The 18,882-nt window shown below is 45.6% G+C and overlaps 1 protein-coding gene across 5 annotated transcripts in view; it reads right to left on the minus strand.

Moving 5' to 3' along the window:
- PDZD2 (PDZ domain containing 2) overlaps positions 1-2,977 on the minus strand; it is a 472,210-nt gene extending 469,233 nt beyond the window's left edge. For 3 of the 5 annotated variants that reach the window (XM_054685117.2, XM_016953479.4, XM_054685114.2), the window contains exon 1: positions 2,524-2,977. The gene's annotated coding sequence lies outside the window, so the exon portion shown is untranslated. Of the gene's footprint in view, positions 1-1,507; positions 2,284-2,523 lie in introns of those variants that run through there. The other 2 variants (XM_054685116.2, XM_054685115.2) reach the window with 2 other exon arrangements.
- Between the last annotated feature and the right edge of the window lie 15,905 nt (positions 2,978-18,882).

Consider the following 18,882-nt stretch of genomic DNA (forward strand, 5'->3'; position numbering starts at 1 on the left):
TATGATCAGCCGGGGGTAGTGGGGTCTGGGGTGTTCCCTCTGCCTCTTTTCCTGTCCAACCTGAGGAAGTTGATTAGCAACTGTTCCAGGCCTTATCTGGGTATGAAAAAAATAAGGCCCTAAAGAAACACACCCAGGGCAGCATGGTGAGTGTGCTAAAGGGTTGTGTAGGAGCAGAACGAGGGGCCAGGTTGGACGCAGTGACTCATGCCTGTAATTCCAGCACGTTGGGAGACCAAGACACCAGGATCACTTGAGCTCAGGAGTTCGAGACCAGCATAAGCAACATGGTGAAACCCATCTCCACAAAAAACACAAAAATTATCTGGTTGTGGTAACACACACCTGTGATCCCAGTTACTCGGGAGGCTGAGGTGGGAGGATTGCTTGAGTCTGGGCAACAATGAGACCCAGTCTCAAAAAAAAAAAATATCCCACACATCTCCCTACTATCTGGAGAACTAAGTTCCTCTGAGTCCTTAGTTCCTCTGAGTCCTTAGCACTGAGTCCTAACTCAGGATCAACCTCTCGACTTCTACCTAAGAGCTCCTCCACAAAGCCTTTCAGATCCTCTCTGGCAAAAGTGACTTCTTTTTCCTCCATACTCCCAAAATGTTTTATTTGGACCACTCTTCAGGTACTTTACTCACTTAATTATCTCTTCACTCCTTCATCCAATAAACACACGGCGTCTACTACATGCAGCATGTGCACTGGTCTGCACCATAGTGCTTAGCAGGTTTCTCTCCCTTCTCCTGCTGGACAGAAACTGACAAACTGACAGCAGCGAGGGAGCATCTTTCATCTAAGCATATCCTGGAACCTCGAAGCCTCCTCAGCCTCCAGCACAGCAAACCACAGGTATTCCAAAAATAAAATGATTGAAATGAACAGAGAAATTATCATAAGTTTCCTTAAATAGTAAACTGCCATAAAGTACATGCAAAATCAATTTCAGTGATAGATTTAAAGTATAATTCAATATTTTTCCAGGAGCATATTAACTATGTCAAGGTAGGTACATTTATATACTTTACATGGTTCTGATTTTTCCTCTCCTAGCACCTGCCACCCCCCTACTCCTACACCTAACCCCCGCAACACACACACTCACTCACACAACTAGGTGGTTATTATAGGAGCAGCAGCTCTGGGCCCATCCTAATGGAAGAAGGAATTCATGAAGCCAGAACCACCACCTACAGCCAGGGGTGTGTTCTGAGACATTCTCTTCTGCCCCCACAAGCAGCACTCCCACTTCACACCTGCCAACCTCTACCTATCTGGCCACCACCCAGAAGTCACAACCCACAAAAGCTGGCCCAGTAGAGATGCCAGGCCCCTAAAGCCCTCCAGTGTTAATAGACCCCACTGGAGAACAGGCCCTGAAGGTCCAGGGGGTCTCTCTGCAAGGACAGATCAGGGCATCACTTACTGCAGCCACTCAGCAACCACTTCCAGTAGTTTCATTGCGATTTGTCAAGGCAAACATATCCACCTACCCTACCTTTGGTGGAGGCAAGAGGTTAGGCCAGCTGCAGGGGTCAGACTCAGACTCAGCTCCATCCCCCAACACTGCCCAACGGCCAGTCCCAGGGCAGGTCTGGAGCTCTGGAATGCCCTCGTGCCTGCCATTCCAGTCTCTGCGACCAGCCCATGCCAGACCTTGTCCTCTTCCCACTCCAGTGTCCCTTATCAAGGTCTCTGCATAGATTTGGGCTGCCGAGGACAGCTTCTGGCAAACTCCTGCCAGGGGTCCTGGACCCTCCTGCTGCTGAATTCAGCCTTGCGCTTTAATGGATTTTCCAAATAGCGGGGACCACAGGCAGCTCAAAGACTTAAAACACAAACGCAAACCCGAGGGAGGGAGAGAGGAACAGAGGGAGGGGGAAACCAGATTTTAGGAGAAACTCGACTTCAGAGAGAGAGCAGGATTTCCCTATCACTATGTTCCCCATCTCCCCGGCAGACGCCAATAACCGGCCCTAAGATGCCCTTGATCTTTGCGCGCCCCCTGCATTCCCTCGCCCCGCGTCTAACGTCTCATCTGGGCAAAGAGGCGGGGGTTGAGAGATGAAACAAGCCCGAGGGAGGATGGTCCCCAAGACATTACCTGAGGCCGGAGTACCTGAGTACCTCCACTCCTGTCGGAGGAAGGGACCAGAAGACGGCCCAGGGATGGGGACCCGGGATGCGCGCCCGGGCAGGAGGTCCCGGCCCTGTCTTGAGTACCCCCGGCAGTGCGTCTCCGGTTGTCCCGCTGTCTCGGTCCCGCTCTGTCTAGCCCCCTCCCCTGCGCTGCGCCCTCCCCGTCCCCGGCCGGATGCTAGAGGAGTTTGCGCCGCCCAACGTGGGACCCCGGTTCGGCGTCCTCACTCCCCGCCCTGCCAGGGCTGGGATTCCCGCACCCGGATTTGTCGCTAAACTTTCCTGGGCACACACGGTCTCGGGGGTGCCGGGCCTCCCCCATCCCCTGCCCACCCGGAGCCGCGCGTCCCGGCTGCAGCGGGACGGTCGCTTCACCTGCTCGCGGCTTGGCCGAGGCTCCCGCGGCTTCCTCGCGCGTCCAGACCCAGGCGCCGCCCGGCGGGTCCCCGCGCAGCTGCCGCCACCGCGGCCACCACCGGTGCCGCCGCCGCGCCTGCCCCGAGCTGCAGAGCCGCGGTTCGCCGGCAGCCGCGGGAGGCGCAATCCCGGTGCCTTGGGCTCGGCCTGCGGCTCCTCGGCTGCCTGCAGCCGCCGCCCCGCCGCGTCCCGCTGCCCGGGGCCGGCACGCACCGGCGCTGGGGTCCGCTCCTCGCCTCGCTGCGCAGGGGAGCCGCCGAGCCTCCAGGATGGGCGGGGATTCCCTCCCCCTGGTTGATTCGAGGGGCGGGAACTCTCTTCCCCGAGTGACAGGGACGGGGGGCGGGGATTCCCCTGCAGGAATAACAAGGTGGGCGGGGATTTCCCCGAGCAAGCCCCGCCGCGGGCAAGGCGTCTCTCTGGGTGAGCCAGGAGTCCTGGTGCGCCCGCTTCAGAAACCTGGGGATCGTGGGAGGAAGGCATCCAGGGAGATGGCTGCTCCGAATCTCCATACAGGCGGGGCTTAGGGCGCCATCTAGGTGGAACAGAGCGAGCTAGGGGACGTGAAGTTGCCTCTGCAATGCACTTTACATAGCAAAGAGAAAAATGTCAGTTACCTTATCAAAGAATGGGGCGGAGGGGCCAGAAGAGATGGGGGAAGAGCTAACCACTCACCCCAGGCTACCCTTAGCCTCTGGTCCTTGGGATACCAAAGGTAATTTAGCACTGGTACGAGGATTTCGGGGAGAGGGGACCTCTTGGCACCTCAGAGCTGCTTAATCCCCCAGTTAAGCCCCTGGGGGAAATCCCATGGCCCTGGGGTGGTGGTTTTGGTCCCATGAGCACTAGCCACGAGCTCCTGCCGAGTGGACTGTGAGAGCTAATGCCAGCCGCCCTTGGCTCCCGTCCAGGTCACTCGAGGAACGGAGCCTCAGGCTTTTGGGATCCTTCATTCCGGTGGATTTTCAGGAAGGCCTTCAAATATTTTTGGTTCTTTTTTTGTCATCCTTGTCATTCTGCCTACCACAGGGAGAGGATGATAAGAACATAATAGGAAGACTGCACAGCTCTGCAAATTAAGCTCTCTTAAGAGGAAAAAGCTGGTCTTTTTCAAGTGCTGGCAGATAAGAGTAAAAACATATGAAAAATTGCAAAACCTGGGATAATGAATAGTTGAATAATGCTTTTGACATTTTCTACAGAACAGTAATTGGAAATCTTTGCTTTCGGGGGGATGGGGATGGGACAGGGCAGGCCCCAGCTGCAGTTCTGCCCAGCAAGGCAATAAACTCTGGCCTCTCCGAAAAGCAGGCAGACATAAATCACCTACGCAGACCGGACAGCGCTGTCCCACCATACCAGAGACCAGAGTGGGCCCATGGCATTTGGAGGTGGTATTCTCCTCAGGGGTTGGGGTGGAGAAGTTCTTGATTTCAGCTGTTCTTCAGCTTTTATAATTACCAGGCCATTGAGATCAATGCTTGCCCAAATCCAAGCATCGTATATGACAAGCTGGGCACTCAGGCACTCAGAGCTTCTCTTCCTATGTGTAAATAGAGAAAACACCTAACATGCAGGATTGCTGGAACTAGCAGTAACACAGCTATTCAGCACAGCACTTAGGAGGTGCTCAATGAAATGGTAACCATTATCAATGAAAGGTATCATTGGGACACCACAAAAAAATCCTTCTAGAAGGATCAAACAGGGCTGGTGCTTTCTGTTTTTTTCACAATCCGAGGCCCATCTTCCACCACTCTGTCCCGTGTTTTCTCAGCCTTTGTACCCAGCACATACCTTGGGCCTACCTCCCTCAGCACCAATGAAAAGTTTGCTGAATCAATGAATATGCAAAGAAATGTATCACTCAAACTGTAGTCACTGTTATTTCTTATCCACTCCATCCCCAACTCTTTCATTCCAGCCATGTACTCCTAATCTGTAAATTCTGTTTCCTCTGCCAGAGTGACATTCTCACTCTCCTGTGTCTGCTGAAATCCCAAGGAGGCAAATGTCATCTCTACTGGAAAGGCTTCTCTGATCATCAGAACAAACATCACGTTTCCTCTGCCTTGTTAATTGCTGCAATGGTAGCACTTTATGTAAATTGCTCATCTAACCCTTGTCAGGTGTATTATGTTGTAGGAATTATGGCGTTTTGTCTCACATATTTCTAGCTTGTGAGTTCCTGGAGGTAAGAGAACTTAAAGCTTATTGTTTGTGTTCCCAAAGCCTAGGGTGGCATGGTGTCCGACCCAATAGCCACTCAATAAATATTTGCTGAATTAAAATGAATTGTTAGGTATATATATGTATGTTATATGTGGCATATATTATGTATAAATACAATATATGCAGATGTATTTTATAATCTGTCTCCTTCAGACGTGGCCCTGCTGACCTGCTTTAAATACTTCGTTTCAATCACTTTTCAGCTGATATTTTCCAGATATTTTTGGCAAGTTCTCATCTGCTAATAATAGCTCAATTCACAGAGGTCAATCAAATGCATGGAAATTTTGTTTTGCCCTTGCAGTCTTGTCAATTTGGAAAGCTGACAACTGAGGGCATTTATTTTCCAATGTTTGAAGATCAAAATGTAAATCCTTTTTGCCCCCTTGTTAAACATTTAGTCACAGATTAGTATTTCTATCAAAGTTGCCATTTTAACTTATTGCTCATAATATATGTGATGTGGAGGAGGAGGCTGTATATAGAATATCTAAGACTTCAGAGCAAAGGAAGATTAAAATGATAAACAAAGAAAAAATGTGTGATCCCAAGCTATATCAGTGACAGAATGTAGCGTGGTTTAGGTGAGTCCAAGTAGATTCTCATGGATTGCAGTGCCATGTGGTTTACTTCTGAGCTTTCTCCCTCTATGAAGAAAAATCTACAGACCAGGCAGCTGAAACTAAAACTGGAGGTTTGCTTACCAACTCTTGAAAAGACTGCTTTCCATCTTTCCGCCTCAGCTGCTCTTCCAAGTAAATTTCAAGGGAGGAGAAGTAGCCTTAGTCAACAACTGGCTCAATTCCCTTTCTCCTCCCAGCCTCTGTGGGTTCATTTTATCTCCAAAACAGATTCTAGCTTCCTGTTTACCTAGCGAATTACCCTTTTTTCTTTCTTCCACAAATTCCTGGCCACTAACTCTTCCATTCATGACCTCACGCTAGAACGAGCCATCCCCTGGCCAAGAAAGGGGCTTAAAAAGAACAAATGAGGCCAAGTGCCGTGGCTCATGCCTGTAATCCCAGCACTTTGGAAGGCCGAGAGGGCAGATCACTTGAGGTCAGGAGTTCGAGACCAGCCTGGCCAACAGGGTGAAACCCAGCTTCTGCTAAAAATGCAGAAGTTAGCTGGGCATGATAGCAGGCGCCTGTAATCCCAGCTACTGGGGAGGCTGAGGCAGGAGAATTGCTTGAGCCTGGGAGGTGAAGTTTGCAGTAAGCCAAGATCACACCACTGTACTCCTGTCTGGGAGTCAGAGCAAGACTCCGTCTCAAAAAAAAAAAAAGAACAAATGAGTGACGATGGTAGTAAAACATTAAGTCAGTGGATCTCAGTCTGGACTACGCTTAAGGATTCCCAGAAGATTTGAAAATTTAAAAAACTCCAGACTCACCCCCTGAGATCACTATGTACTTGGTCTTTGGGGAGCCCCTGGATGCCCCTTAACCAGAACCCCAGTGATTGTAATTTGGGTGGCCCACACAGGATAACTTGGAGAAACACTGAAGTAGAGTGACATGACAGCTGAGAGGGTGCCCAAGGTCACATTCCAGTGTTTGGTCATAGTACTGTAGAGATAAGACTTTATTTTAAACATTGATAAAAATGTTGTAATATTTATCCCATCTCAGATGAAATATTTTATTTAGCCAAAACACAAAAAAGGACCTGCATTTGATGCATACTGGTTTTTTTCTTTTTCTTTCTTTCTTTCTTTTTTTTTTTTTTGAGATGAAGTGTTGCTCTTTTTGCCCAGGCTGGAGTGCAATGGTGTGATCTTGGCTCACTGCAACCTCTGCCTCCTGGGTTCAAGTGATTCTCCTGCCTCAGCCTCCTGAGTACTTGGGATTACAGGTGCCCACCACCACACCCAGCTAATTTTTGTATTTTTAGTAGAAACAGGGTTCCACCATGTCGGCCAGGCTGGTCTCAAACTCCTGACCTCAGGTGATCCGCCTGCCTCGGCCTCCCAAAGTGCTGGGATTACAGGTGTGAGCCACTGCACCCAGCCCATACTGTCTTAAAATATATATTTAGGGGAAAGGTTTAAATAAGCACTTTTCATCCATGTACATTGAAAATGAGTTTCACTGTATCCATGAGCATGACGTTGGGTTTTATGCAAATGTGTTTTATTGTTTCCAGTGTGGTCTAATAATACTGCACATGAAGAATTTGTAATTTTCTCCTGGGCTTCCCCTTACAAGCCAACCCATTATTTTATATCTTTGTCTCTCAGCCTTCCATTTGTGCTATTGAAGCATTGGTTGCCAGGGTAATTTTTTTATACAATTTTTGGCAGAAAAAACTGAATTACAAACTAGTAACTACAGACCACGTATGACTTTCACAATTTATATAGATGATTCAATCATTTTGCAATAGGATAGAGTGTAGTGTTTATCCAAGTAGATTCTTTTGGACTGTGGTGGGATGTGATTTACCTTTGAGTTTACTTGCTTAACACACATTAAGACACCAGCAAGACAGGCCTTGCGTGGTGGCTCACGCCTGTAATCCCAGCACTTTGAGAGGCCGAGGTGAGTGGATCACCTGAGGTCAGGAGTTCAAGACCAGCCTGGCCAACATGGTGAAACCTCATCTCTACTAAAAATATAAAAATTAGCTGGGTGTGGTGGCAGGTGCCTGTAATCCCAGCTACTCAGGAGACTGAGGTAGGAGAATCGCTTGAACCTGGGAGGCAGAGGTTGCAGTGAGCCAAGATCACACCACTGCCCTCCAGCCTGGGAGACACAGCAAGACTCCATCTAAAAAAAAAAGACACTAGCAAAACAAACCTACTAAAAAAAAAAGATAGAAAGACAGAGGTTCAGTTTTGATTAGCATAACCAGTACTCTGCTATCAGTATATCTAAAGAGAGCTGTTTTAGTTATACACACACATAGGTTTTGTTTTATACTTGGCCTTTGTCTTTATTTTGGTTTACACAAGAGACAGGACATGGCACTGAGTCTTCTTGGGGCTTGCAGCTTCTGTCACCCAGGCACAGTAGTGCCCCCCGCAAAGTTGGGAAGCTTGGGTTCTCCCCCATTCCCTGTTCCCTGGATGTTAGAATTCAGTCAAATCACCGTGTATCCAAATTTGTAGACCGCAGGATTTAGGTAAGCTATTTGCACAACACATTCTCATCCCTAATTCCTATCTCCCCTGCTGATCATTCTTGTTCTGTTCTGCATTACTTACTTATGGAAAGGGATTATTTTAAGTCAATCACATGCTATTTTTACTCCTTCATCAGATACTTCTACTTCCAGATATTTTCCACTGAATAATCTCAAAAAAAGTAATTATAAAAATAAATCATATTTCTTATGTATCTATTCCATTTTCTTTGGGGTTTTTTTGTTGTTGTTGTTGGTTTGTTTGTTTTTTGAGACAGGTTCTTACTCTGTCACCCAAGCTGGAGTGCAGTGGCATGATCATGGCTCACTGCAGCCTCAACCTCCCAGGCTCAAGCGATCCTCCCACCTCAGCCGCCCAAGTAGTTGGGACTGCAGGTGCATCCCACCACTCTTAGCTAATTTTTTATTATTTGTAGAGAAGGGATCTCACTATGTTGCCAAGGCTGGTCTTGAACTCTTGGACTCAAGCAATCCTCCTGCCTTGGCTTTCCAAAGTGCTGGGACTACAGACGTGAGCCACCACACCCTGCCATTTTTAAAATTTTTTAAAAATTGTACTTCTTCACTCCTCTTTGTATCTTTTTGCCTCTCTTAGCACCTGCCTTTATTGGTAGAGCTAACATGAACATGGAACTAAAAGTCAGCTTAATGATACCCAGCCCAAAAAGCAACAGAGACCCAGTGCTGTGTTCTGTGACCAATCACAATAACACAGTAAAATTCGAGTAACATTGGGCACCTTTCTGTAAAATGGGAATAATAATACCTATCTCTAAAAGTCTTTTAGGATCTTGGGTCCACAGCAAGATCATAAATGGGAAAGTACTTTGGAAAAATTTAAAGGTCTCTTCAAATGAGAGAATGTGAGAGCAACAGCTCTTGGGATAACAATTTGTCCTAAAATGTACATGAATAAGATGGTTTACATTTCATCTCAATGTACAGCAAGAATTACCAAGTGCGGTTGATGAGGCCATTGATAAATCATCATTCACAAGTTATTTGCATGAAGTATGAATTAGTGAGCCAAACAAGAAATGCATTTTACATCTCTGCTGTACTCAAGAGCACCGGTCAATGAAATCCACAGAAAGTGCAACCTTGGGGAAAATGCTAGAGCAGACTTGAAAAAGCCAGATTTGGTAAAAGCAAAGTCTTTGTCCATTTGAAGATATATAGGAATGTTTATTATTATTTTGGTTTTAGCAAATGCTGACTACCACCTCCTCTCTAATTGCCCATTGGAATGGTCTCCCAATTGAGCTATTTCTTGAAAAAAACCTAGCCAATAGTGCCCTTGGTTGGCCTTTATTTAAGTCACAGGGTCACTCTCATTTCTAGTTAACAGAATGCCACAAAAAATGTTGCAATGCCCATTTTCTCTATTTGTTGATTTTTTGTGTGAATCATCTTTTCTGCTTTACTGTGTGCTTATCAACCAGGCAAATAGCCCAAACTGCTTTTAAATAATTTGCTATTGTAATTTACCTAATCAGACCACCTGGAAATAAAGAAAGAAGAAACCAGAGAATGAAGGCCACTCTGAAGATGACAAGATCCCAGAATTCTAGAGCCCAAAGGAGACATCGTAGGAATCACGTTGCCCAGGTTGGTTCTGTGGCTTGCCTAGGAAGCACTCTTCATGGGGACACAGCATGTATTTTAGAAAGGTGGCGAAGAAAGACCCTGTGGGATCAGGTGACCTTTCTTTCTGCCCATCATTTTGGCCATGCTAATTCTATCTCTTGCATAATATCCAATGCCTGGTTTTCACAGTCAAGATGCCACGTCTCAGGACAGTGGGCTCTGAAGATGGAGACTGACTTCAAGGACTAATGTCATTCCTGTTCCCTGTCATTGAAGGGTGCACATGTATCTCTGCTTTATGCCCTGGTAGAGGAAATATTCTCCAATAAAGGTAGCAGACTTATAAATTAATTCCTTATGATAAATTCCAAATGCTCCTCAAAGAATGATGTTTTTCTTATTAAAGTCTTATGTGGTGTGTACTATCAGTCAGGATGTCATGGGGCTTATCAATATTGTATCTCTGCATGAATCTGCAAGATAGTGCTTTTAGAGATCAAAAGAGTCCACAGAAAATGCAGTAATGTGGAATGGCATATAGCAAAGTTTGAGAATTATTCTAGACACATAATTTTTTTTTTCTAACAAGGGCTCACAATCTACTAAAAAAAAAGGTACTTTTTTTCCTGGAATTGTTAATTGACAAACCTTTATGTAAAATCAAAGTGAATAGTCCCATAGACACCACTTCATATTACAGTTCTTTGCTGGGTCAGAACCAGGGCAAGGCAAGAGAGGTGCTAGGGCACAAAATTTAAGGAGGCACCCACTTTCAGAGTCAGCCCTGAGAGTGGGTGCACAACACTGAGAATGAATGCCTTCTTAACATTTTTTAAAATTGATATATCATAGTTGTACATACTTGGGGGGTACACGTCATATTTTCATACCTGTATGCAATGTGTAATGATCAAATCAGGGTAAATGGGACATCGATCACTGCAAACATTTCTCTTTTCTTTATGTTGAGAACAACATAATTATTGTAGCTATTTTGAAATACACAATAAATTATTGTTAACTATAATTTCTCTACCCTGCTGTCAAATACTGGAACTTATTCCTTCCATCTCACTGTCCTTCAAATTTTCCCTAGCTTCCTCTCTTGCATAACCCTATCCCTGGTCCTGGTTCTCTGACAGAGCACTTAGAATGCAGAAGACATCCTGAAAGGTCTGGGCGATGATCAGCAGAGGGGAGCGTAGCAGTAGTGACTGACAGCACAGAGATCAGCCTGGGCTTTGCCAGTGACTGTGGGCTTGACCTTGGGCAGGCTGGATCCAGACACAGAACCCCATGATGCCATGCTGCGGCTGCCTGCCCTGCCCACCTCCCTCCTTCCCTCGTGAATGACCACATACAGGCCACCGAGCAACACGCAGCTGTCAACACTGCACAGATGATTCGCAGAGGCAGGTCTGGCAGCACTGTACACATGCTTTCTAATTTCTACACCTCAATGGAGTGCTGGTAGGCGGAGTGCTCAGCAGCCTCCGAGAGACATTGAAAATGTTTTCATTGGTCCATGCCTGCTGTACGCCTTGCTTCTGCACCGTCTGCCTTGTTCTCATCCCCATAATGCTCTGTCTCGACCTTGATGCAGTTTCCTCTCCCTCACTGCCTCCCAAACCCCTGCACCAACTAGCACTCCCTCGCTGTAATTAACACGTACCCATTTCCTCTTCCTTCCCATCTCTAGATCTTCATCCTTCAATGAAGACATGGCCTCCCCTGCAGCTCTCTCTAGTTAGTCTGTTTATTTGATCACAATACACATTACCTTATAACTCAAGGTCAGGAGTGGTGTGAGGGACTCCCATGCCCATATATTCCATGGCCTCTCATTTCCATCACTTTCTTATCTAAATTCTCTTGTGCTTTGGTTGCATCTACTTGGAGAACTGCAATCCAGGATGAAACCTGCCCTCCCTGGGCTTGTACCTTGAAGTTAAAGCACTGATGGAAAAAAAATATGTACTTGGGTAAATGGTGAATTCCTGGTTGCCCATCTCAACTGGCTCTCAACAATGTCCAGGAACCATTTCTCTAATCAACCCATTCCCCCATGTATGCAATAAGTATTTCAAACCTTCTGCATAGTGTAAAATTTCTGACTCCTCTTGTATTACCTTTTTCTTACCCTCTTCTTAACTGAAGATGACCTTATTTTAAAATGCCCAGATAAAAGTTATCAGATAGGAACCCCTTAACTTTCTACCTCCAGGTTAGTAGGTATTCCCTGAATAAGCACCCACCTCCCTTGTTTTTTTGTTTGTTTTTGGTTTTTTTGTTTGTTTGTTTTTGAGATGGAGTCTCACTCTGTCACCTAGGCTGGCGTGCAACAACGTGATCTTGGCTCACTGCAACCTCTGCCTCCCGGGCTCAAGCGACCACCTCCCTATTCCTTCCTGGAGACGGCATCTCTCCACTTAGATATTCCACAGATGCTTCAAACTACGGAAGTACAAACTGAATTCATGAACTTTCCCCCCCAAAATCTATCCCTTATTGTTAGCCATTCCAGTAAAGAGGGTCCTAATACTCCGAGCTGTCCAAACCAAAAGTCTCAGTGTCCCTCACGTCTCATATCCAAAAAGTGCATCCTATCAGTTCTTTCTCAAGTACTTGCTGGTTAAACCTCTCTGGTCCAAGCTACCTTCATCTTTTATTTACAGCAGAGGTTGGTGAACTTCTGCTATAAATGAAAGTTTTTTCTTTAATTTTTGTTTCAAAACAAAGCTTTTTTTTTCCAGCAAACAAGTTTTTTGTTTGTTTGTTTGTTTGTTTGTTTTTGAGATGGGGTCTCGTTTTGTTACCCAGGCTGGAGTACAGTGGCGCTATCTCGACTCACTGCAGCCTCCGCCTCCCAGGTTCCAGTGATTCTCCTCCCTCAGCCTCCCAGGTAGCTGGGATTACAGGCCTGCATCACCATGCCCAGCTAATTTTTGTATTTTTAGTAGAGATGGGGTTTCACCATATTGGCCAGGCTGGTCTCAGACCCCTGACCTCAGGTGATCTGCCTGCCTCGGCCTCCCAAAGTGCTATGATAACAGGAGTGAGCCACCGCACTGGGCCAGCAAACAAGTTTTATTGGAATGTAGCTGTGCTCATTCATTTATGGACTGTCTATGGCTGCATGCACTCTAAGAGCAGAGTTGAGTAGTTGCAACAGAGTCCATGAGGCCCATAAAGCTGAAAATATTTACTAGCTTTTCCTTTACAGGAGAAGTTGCAAGAATGTCCTGAATGCATCGTGCACCAAACCTTGTACTCTGTTCTCACACATCTTTTTAAAACGTCTTATCACCATCCTCGGAAACTCATCAGAGCACAAACATCACGCTCGGGATAAAATGCAGTGTCCCTAGTCCAGCCTGCAAGGCTCCACATGAGTAGCCCTGTGTCTACCTCTCCACCCTCACCTTGTATGTATACTCCTTGCTCGCCTAGTCCAACAGTGCTAGAGTGCTGTCTGCCTTTCCATCCCTCCAGTGCACTGTGCTCTTCCACACCACAGAACTGGGAATACTTTGTTTCTTTTGCCTTGGAGCTCTTTTTTCTTTTTCACTTGTCCCTCATCCAATTCCTACTTAGTCTTTAGGACCCTGATTAAACCTCACTTCCTCCAGGAAGCCTTCTATTTCTCTCAGATTAGGTTAGGTGCCCTGTTTCAGAGCACTACGTACTTTTATTTCATTTTTATTTATTTATCTATTTTGAGATGGAGTTTCACTCTTGTTGCCCAGGCTGGAGTGCAATGGCACGATCTCGGCTCACTGCAACCTCTGCCTCCCGGGTTTAAGCAATTCTCCTGCCTCAGCCTCCCGAGTAGCTGGGATTACAGGTGTGCGCCACCACGCCTGGCTAATTTTGTATTTTTAGTAGAGATGGGGTTTCTCCATGTTGGTCAGGCTGGTCTCGAACTCCCGACCTCAGGTGATCCTACTGCCTCGGCCTCCCAAAGTGCTGGGATTACAGGTGTGAGCCACCGCGCCCGGCCTATTTGTTTATTTATTTTACAGGCAGGGTCTTAGGCTGGAGTGCAGTGGCACAGTCATAGCTCACTGCAGCCTTGAACTCCTAGGCTCAACAGATTCCCCTGACTCATTATCCCAAGTAGCTAGAACTACAGGCACACATCACCACACCCAGTTAATTTCTTTAAAAATTTTTTTTATAGAGACTGGGTCTCACTATGTCATCCAGGCTGTTCTTGAGCTCTTGGGCTCAAGCAGTCCTCACATTGGCCTCCCAAAGTACTGGGATTACAGGTGTGAGCCACTGCCTTGGGCGTGAACTTTTATTATTTATTTATTTAGAGATAGGGGTCTTGCTCTGTTGTCTAGGCTGGAGTGCAGTGGCATGATCATGGCTCATTGCAATCTTGACTGGCTGGGCTCAAGTGATCCTCCCACCTCAGCCTCCCAAGTTGCTGGGACTGCAGGCACACGCCACCACGCCCGGCTAATTTTTGGGTTTTTTGTAGAGACAGGGTTTTCACCATGTTGCCCAAGCTGGTCACAAACTCCTGGGCTCAAGTGATCCACCACCTTGGCCACCGAAAGTGCTGGGATTATAGATGAGAGTCACCATCCCTGGCTTGCACTTTTATTTTAAAGCTCTTATCTCAAATGCTCTTAATTTTTTGAAATGATTTGTTTAATACTTGCTTGTGTGGTTAGACTGAAGACTTCATGATAGAAAAATCTTTGTTTATCTGATTCAGAAAAGTAATCTTCAGTACCTGACACACAGCCTGGCACATGACAGATACTCAGAAAATATTTATTGAATAAATGGATGATTGGCAATAACATTATAGGGTTGTGGTGAGGATAATGGGAGGAAATATACACATTCAATTTAGTTAATTGCTTAGTCCTGGCAAAAGTAGAGACCATTTATATTTTTAATGACGACGATGATGATGATGCCCTGACTTCGAATTACTTCTGGATTTCTTGATTTGGCAAAAAACTGAGGACCAATAATACATTTTATTCTTGTAACATGGAGTGTGAGTTGTTCTTCAATTGATTTCTTCTCTTTGGCCATCTATAACAGGCATAATTGGCTTTTCATAGTGTGAGACCTTAAAAAAAAGTATCCAAGCCCAGGAGCCTAAAATCATAATAACGCGTGGCTCTTCTGTGCAGTGGTTTCTGCTAGCCCTCTATTCTCTACCCTGCTGTATGTCCTAGGAGGCTGACATCCTGTTATGTTCCTTTGACATCTGCCTTCTGGTTGGGTTTGACCAATGGGTACCACCGGCGAGAGATTGGAGGAAGAAGGAGAGCAAGGAGAAAATATTAATCTTCTCCCACCTCTCCCCTCCCCTGGGCTGCAGGTTGACAGTGACTGCCCCACTACCTAAGGTCATAGCTCCTACTGGGAGGCTCCTTAACCTGCCACTCTCCCGGGCCCTCCCTCTGCAGGTACTCCTTCCTCTTGCTTGTGCTAGCCTGTGGTAGTTACAGCTCCCTGCCCTCGCTAGATGTGGCAGGCTCCATTATCGCTGATTTCTCTTAATTTGTCCACACCTTTGCCAATTAAACTCTCTTCAATTATCCCTGCTTGAGTGTGCACACTGTTCTCAGATAGAACCCTGACTCATACAATTCCATCACCTAAATAAATATAATGAAAATATTTCAAGAGGTGCTTGCTGCTTCTGTAGATCTCTCTGGTAGTCTGAGTACGTCTGCAAGCTTAGTTAATGTCACATGAGGTTAGGTGCCATTATTCCCATTTCTCAGTAGGCCAAAGGAGTCTGGAAGCAATCTGAGGCATGAACCCATGCTTCCAGAGGCTGGCAGTGGCAAAGTCAGAGCTGCTCCTCCTCTCCGAACCCTACCCACTGAGCTCAGAGCTACATCATGGCTACTTCCCTCTAAGAGGACCACCCACCAAAAGCTGGAGAGCTGGGACCCCAGATAAATCATCCTTGATGATAAACCCCTCTGCAGTGAGTCTAATCCAGGTGAACTCCAAAGCTCAGGAGTGTGCAGCTGGCTCTGTGCCCCAATTTAGAGCAGGTCTGGGAAGCATTCCCAGATGGCTCCTGGATGTCATTGCTTTTTCTGGCTGCGTTCCTGGGGGAAGTGGGAAAACACACCTAGGTCTCCTAGCTGCAAACCCAAGCAAAGAGCACATTGTCATATCTTTAGCAAATGATAACACACAAAACACAGACAGCCAAAGAACTAGAGAGAGACATATCCACCCAGCTGAACCGATTCACTCTTTAGAGCCAAGAGACAGCCAGTGTGGAAGGTCCTCTATCCTCCCAACGAATCAATTCTCTGTCTTAAAAGCAACTGTCCAAGGCTTCAGGCAAATCACAGACAACCCATCACTCTATTGTGTATCTCAATTTCCCTCTCTGAAAAAATGGAGTTCTACCCATTGGCAGAAAGGTGAGCAACCACCCATTAAGGTGAGCAAAAATCTCCACAAGCCTCAATTTAAGAACCTCAAATGCAAAACTAATGTTGTTATATCTCCTTTATTAGGCAGGGGGTAGGTCCCATACAGAGGCAGTATGAGTTGTAATTAAGGGCATGGACTCTAAAGCCAGACTGCCTGTATTTGAATTCTAAGTTGGCTAGCAACTAGCTGTGTGATCTTGGAAAAGTAATGTAACCTCTCTGTGCCTCTGTTTTCTTATCTGTAAAATAGGAATGATGATCATGTCTACCTCATAGGGTTGACATGAAGATTAAATGATTTATTATAAGGAAAGCACTTTGAACATGCCTAGTATGTGGTAAAGACTGTGTAAGTCATTCAGTAACATAGTGATTTTAGTAATTATTCATGTATCTTTAGATAGACTTATCTGGAATGTTGATCGGTTTTTTTTTAACATTTTTTGGCTGTAGCCCAAATAACTTCTGGGATGAAATAACAGATCCTCTGTGCTAGCACTGCCAATTATTAGATCAAGGGAATTTGGCTTGTGTCTTCGCTGTCATCAGGAAAAGAATATAACTGGATGCTGATAATTGGAAAAGCACATTCTGGTCCATGGCCTCAGCCTGGCAGCTAATCAGTTATGCCCAAAGAATAAGGTGAAGCACCAGGTGGCCTTACCTACAGGCCTGATGCAGTGAAGAGAGGCCTTTTAAGCAGACATCCCTCACTGCTGACTGAAGGCCTAGTGTGATTCCCCATCCATCATACACAAAGGTCTTTTCACTTAGGCATCCGTCCCACGAGCAAATGCATCTTTGCACTCCTAACAGGCTGAATTACTGTGTGCTCTTCCCTCTGTCCTCTTCTTCAATTTCTCATTTCAAATCAATGACCCACCCAGCTTTCTATAAGCAAGTTTTGGTTTTTCTCTACTGGCTTTCTTTCTCTCTTTCTTTTCTTTTTCTTTTTCCTTTTTTTTTTTTTTTTTGAGATGGAGTCTCACTCTGTTGCCCAGGCTGGAGTGCAGTGGTGCCATCTTGGCTCACTGCAACCTCTGCCTCCTGGGTTCAAGTGATTCTCCTGCCTCAGCCTCAGCTGGGATTACAGGTGTGGGCCACCACACCCAGCTAATTTTTGTGTTTTCAGTAGAGACGGGGTTTCGCCATGATGGCCAGACTGGTCTCGAACTCCTGGCCTCAAGTGATCCGCAAACCTCGGCCTCGCAAAGTGCTGGGATTACAGGTGTGAGCCACAGTGCCCAGCCACTCACTGGCTTTCAACTACAACACAAGGCCTCCAGGTCTGAGGAGGAGCTCAGTGTCTTCAGCAATCCTCCTCTTAGGGTAGTCCTGATCATCTGATATTCTTAATGAAAACACTCTGGTTCCCCAGAGAACAGTCAAGAGTCCTTAAGAGTGGCTGTCCTTTCATATCTTAGTACTAATTGCTAATTTTTATTGAGCATTTATTATGTTCTAGGCACTATGCCAAATACTTTATATAAAATTCACATTTAATTCTCACAATAGTCCTATGAAATAGGCACAAGAGTTCACTATCTAAGTCCTCAGAACAGTGCTGTCCTATAGAAATATAATGCGAGCCACAAATTTGGGCTACAGATGTAATTCTGAGTTTTCTAGTAGCCACATTATAAACAGTAAAAAGAAACAAGGAAACCTAATTTAATTTTTTTAGAGACAGGGTCTGGCTCCATTGCCCAGGCTGGAGTGCAGTGGCATGATCATTAATTTTAGTAATATATTTTGCTTAACCAAATACACCTTAAAAACTGGCATTTAAATATGCAATCAATATAAAATTATTAATAAGCTATTTTACATTCATTTTTTGTACTAAGTCTTCAAAATCCAAATTTCAATGAACATAATGTAGAAGGCTGGGCAGAGTGGCTCAATCCTATAATCCCAGCAGGCCTCTTGCCTTGGGAGGCCAAGGCAGGAGGATTGTTTGAGCCCAGTTCAGTACTAGCATGAACAACATAGCCTGTCTCTACAAAAAAATGAAAAATTAGCCAGGGTGGTGACACACACCTGTAGTCTTAGCTACTTGGGAGGCTAAGGTGGGAGGATCACTTAAGCCCAGGAGTTTGAGACTGCAGTAAGCTATGATTATGCCACTGCACTCCAGCCTGAGTGACAGAGTGACACCCTGTCTCTAAACAAAAGAAAACAAAACAAACACCAGCAACAAAACAATGTAGAAGGAATGAGGGAAATGGATAGAAAACCACCATTTGTCAAACACCATGGTAATAACTGTTGCATCCAAGGTCCACCTATGCATCACAAGCAACAATTATTACTGTGGTGTCTGGCATGTTCTATTTCCCTCATTACCTTTACATTTATTAATTAGAGAATGAAAATTTAAGGAAAAATAGGATACTTACCTACTTTATACTCTCAAAGTATCTTTCTCAAGATATTCATTAATTACAAAGAGAAAAACAGTAACTTTACAGTGGAGAAACCCAGCAGACAGTTAACCTCATCAATGGTAAAACATAGCAACACCATGTGCCTCCAGACAGGATGCACAGAGAAGGACACATCACTTCTGTGGTCTTACAAAAAATCTGTCACCTCAATCTAGTCATGGGAACATTTCAGAAATACCCACATGGAGAGACAGTGTACAAAACAACTGGCCTGTAGTCTTCCAAAATGCCAAAGCCAGGAAGGATAAGGAAGGCCTGGGGAGCTGTCACAGATTGAGAGAGACAAGGAGACACAACAACTCAACACAACGTGGGATCCTGGATTGGATCTTGAAACAGAAAAAGCATGTTAGTGTCACAACGGGTGTGATTCAAATAAGGCCTGTAGTTGAGATAAAAATTATGTACCAGTGGCCAGGCGCAATGGCTCATGCTTACATCCTAGCAGGTTGGGAGGCTAAGGTGGGAGGATTGCTTGA

This window comes from Pan troglodytes, chromosome 4, assembly GCF_028858775.2.
Source record: "Pan troglodytes isolate AG18354 chromosome 4, NHGRI_mPanTro3-v2.0_pri, whole genome shotgun sequence".
Classification (NCBI taxonomy): Eukaryota; Metazoa; Chordata; class Mammalia; order Primates; family Hominidae; genus Pan; species Pan troglodytes.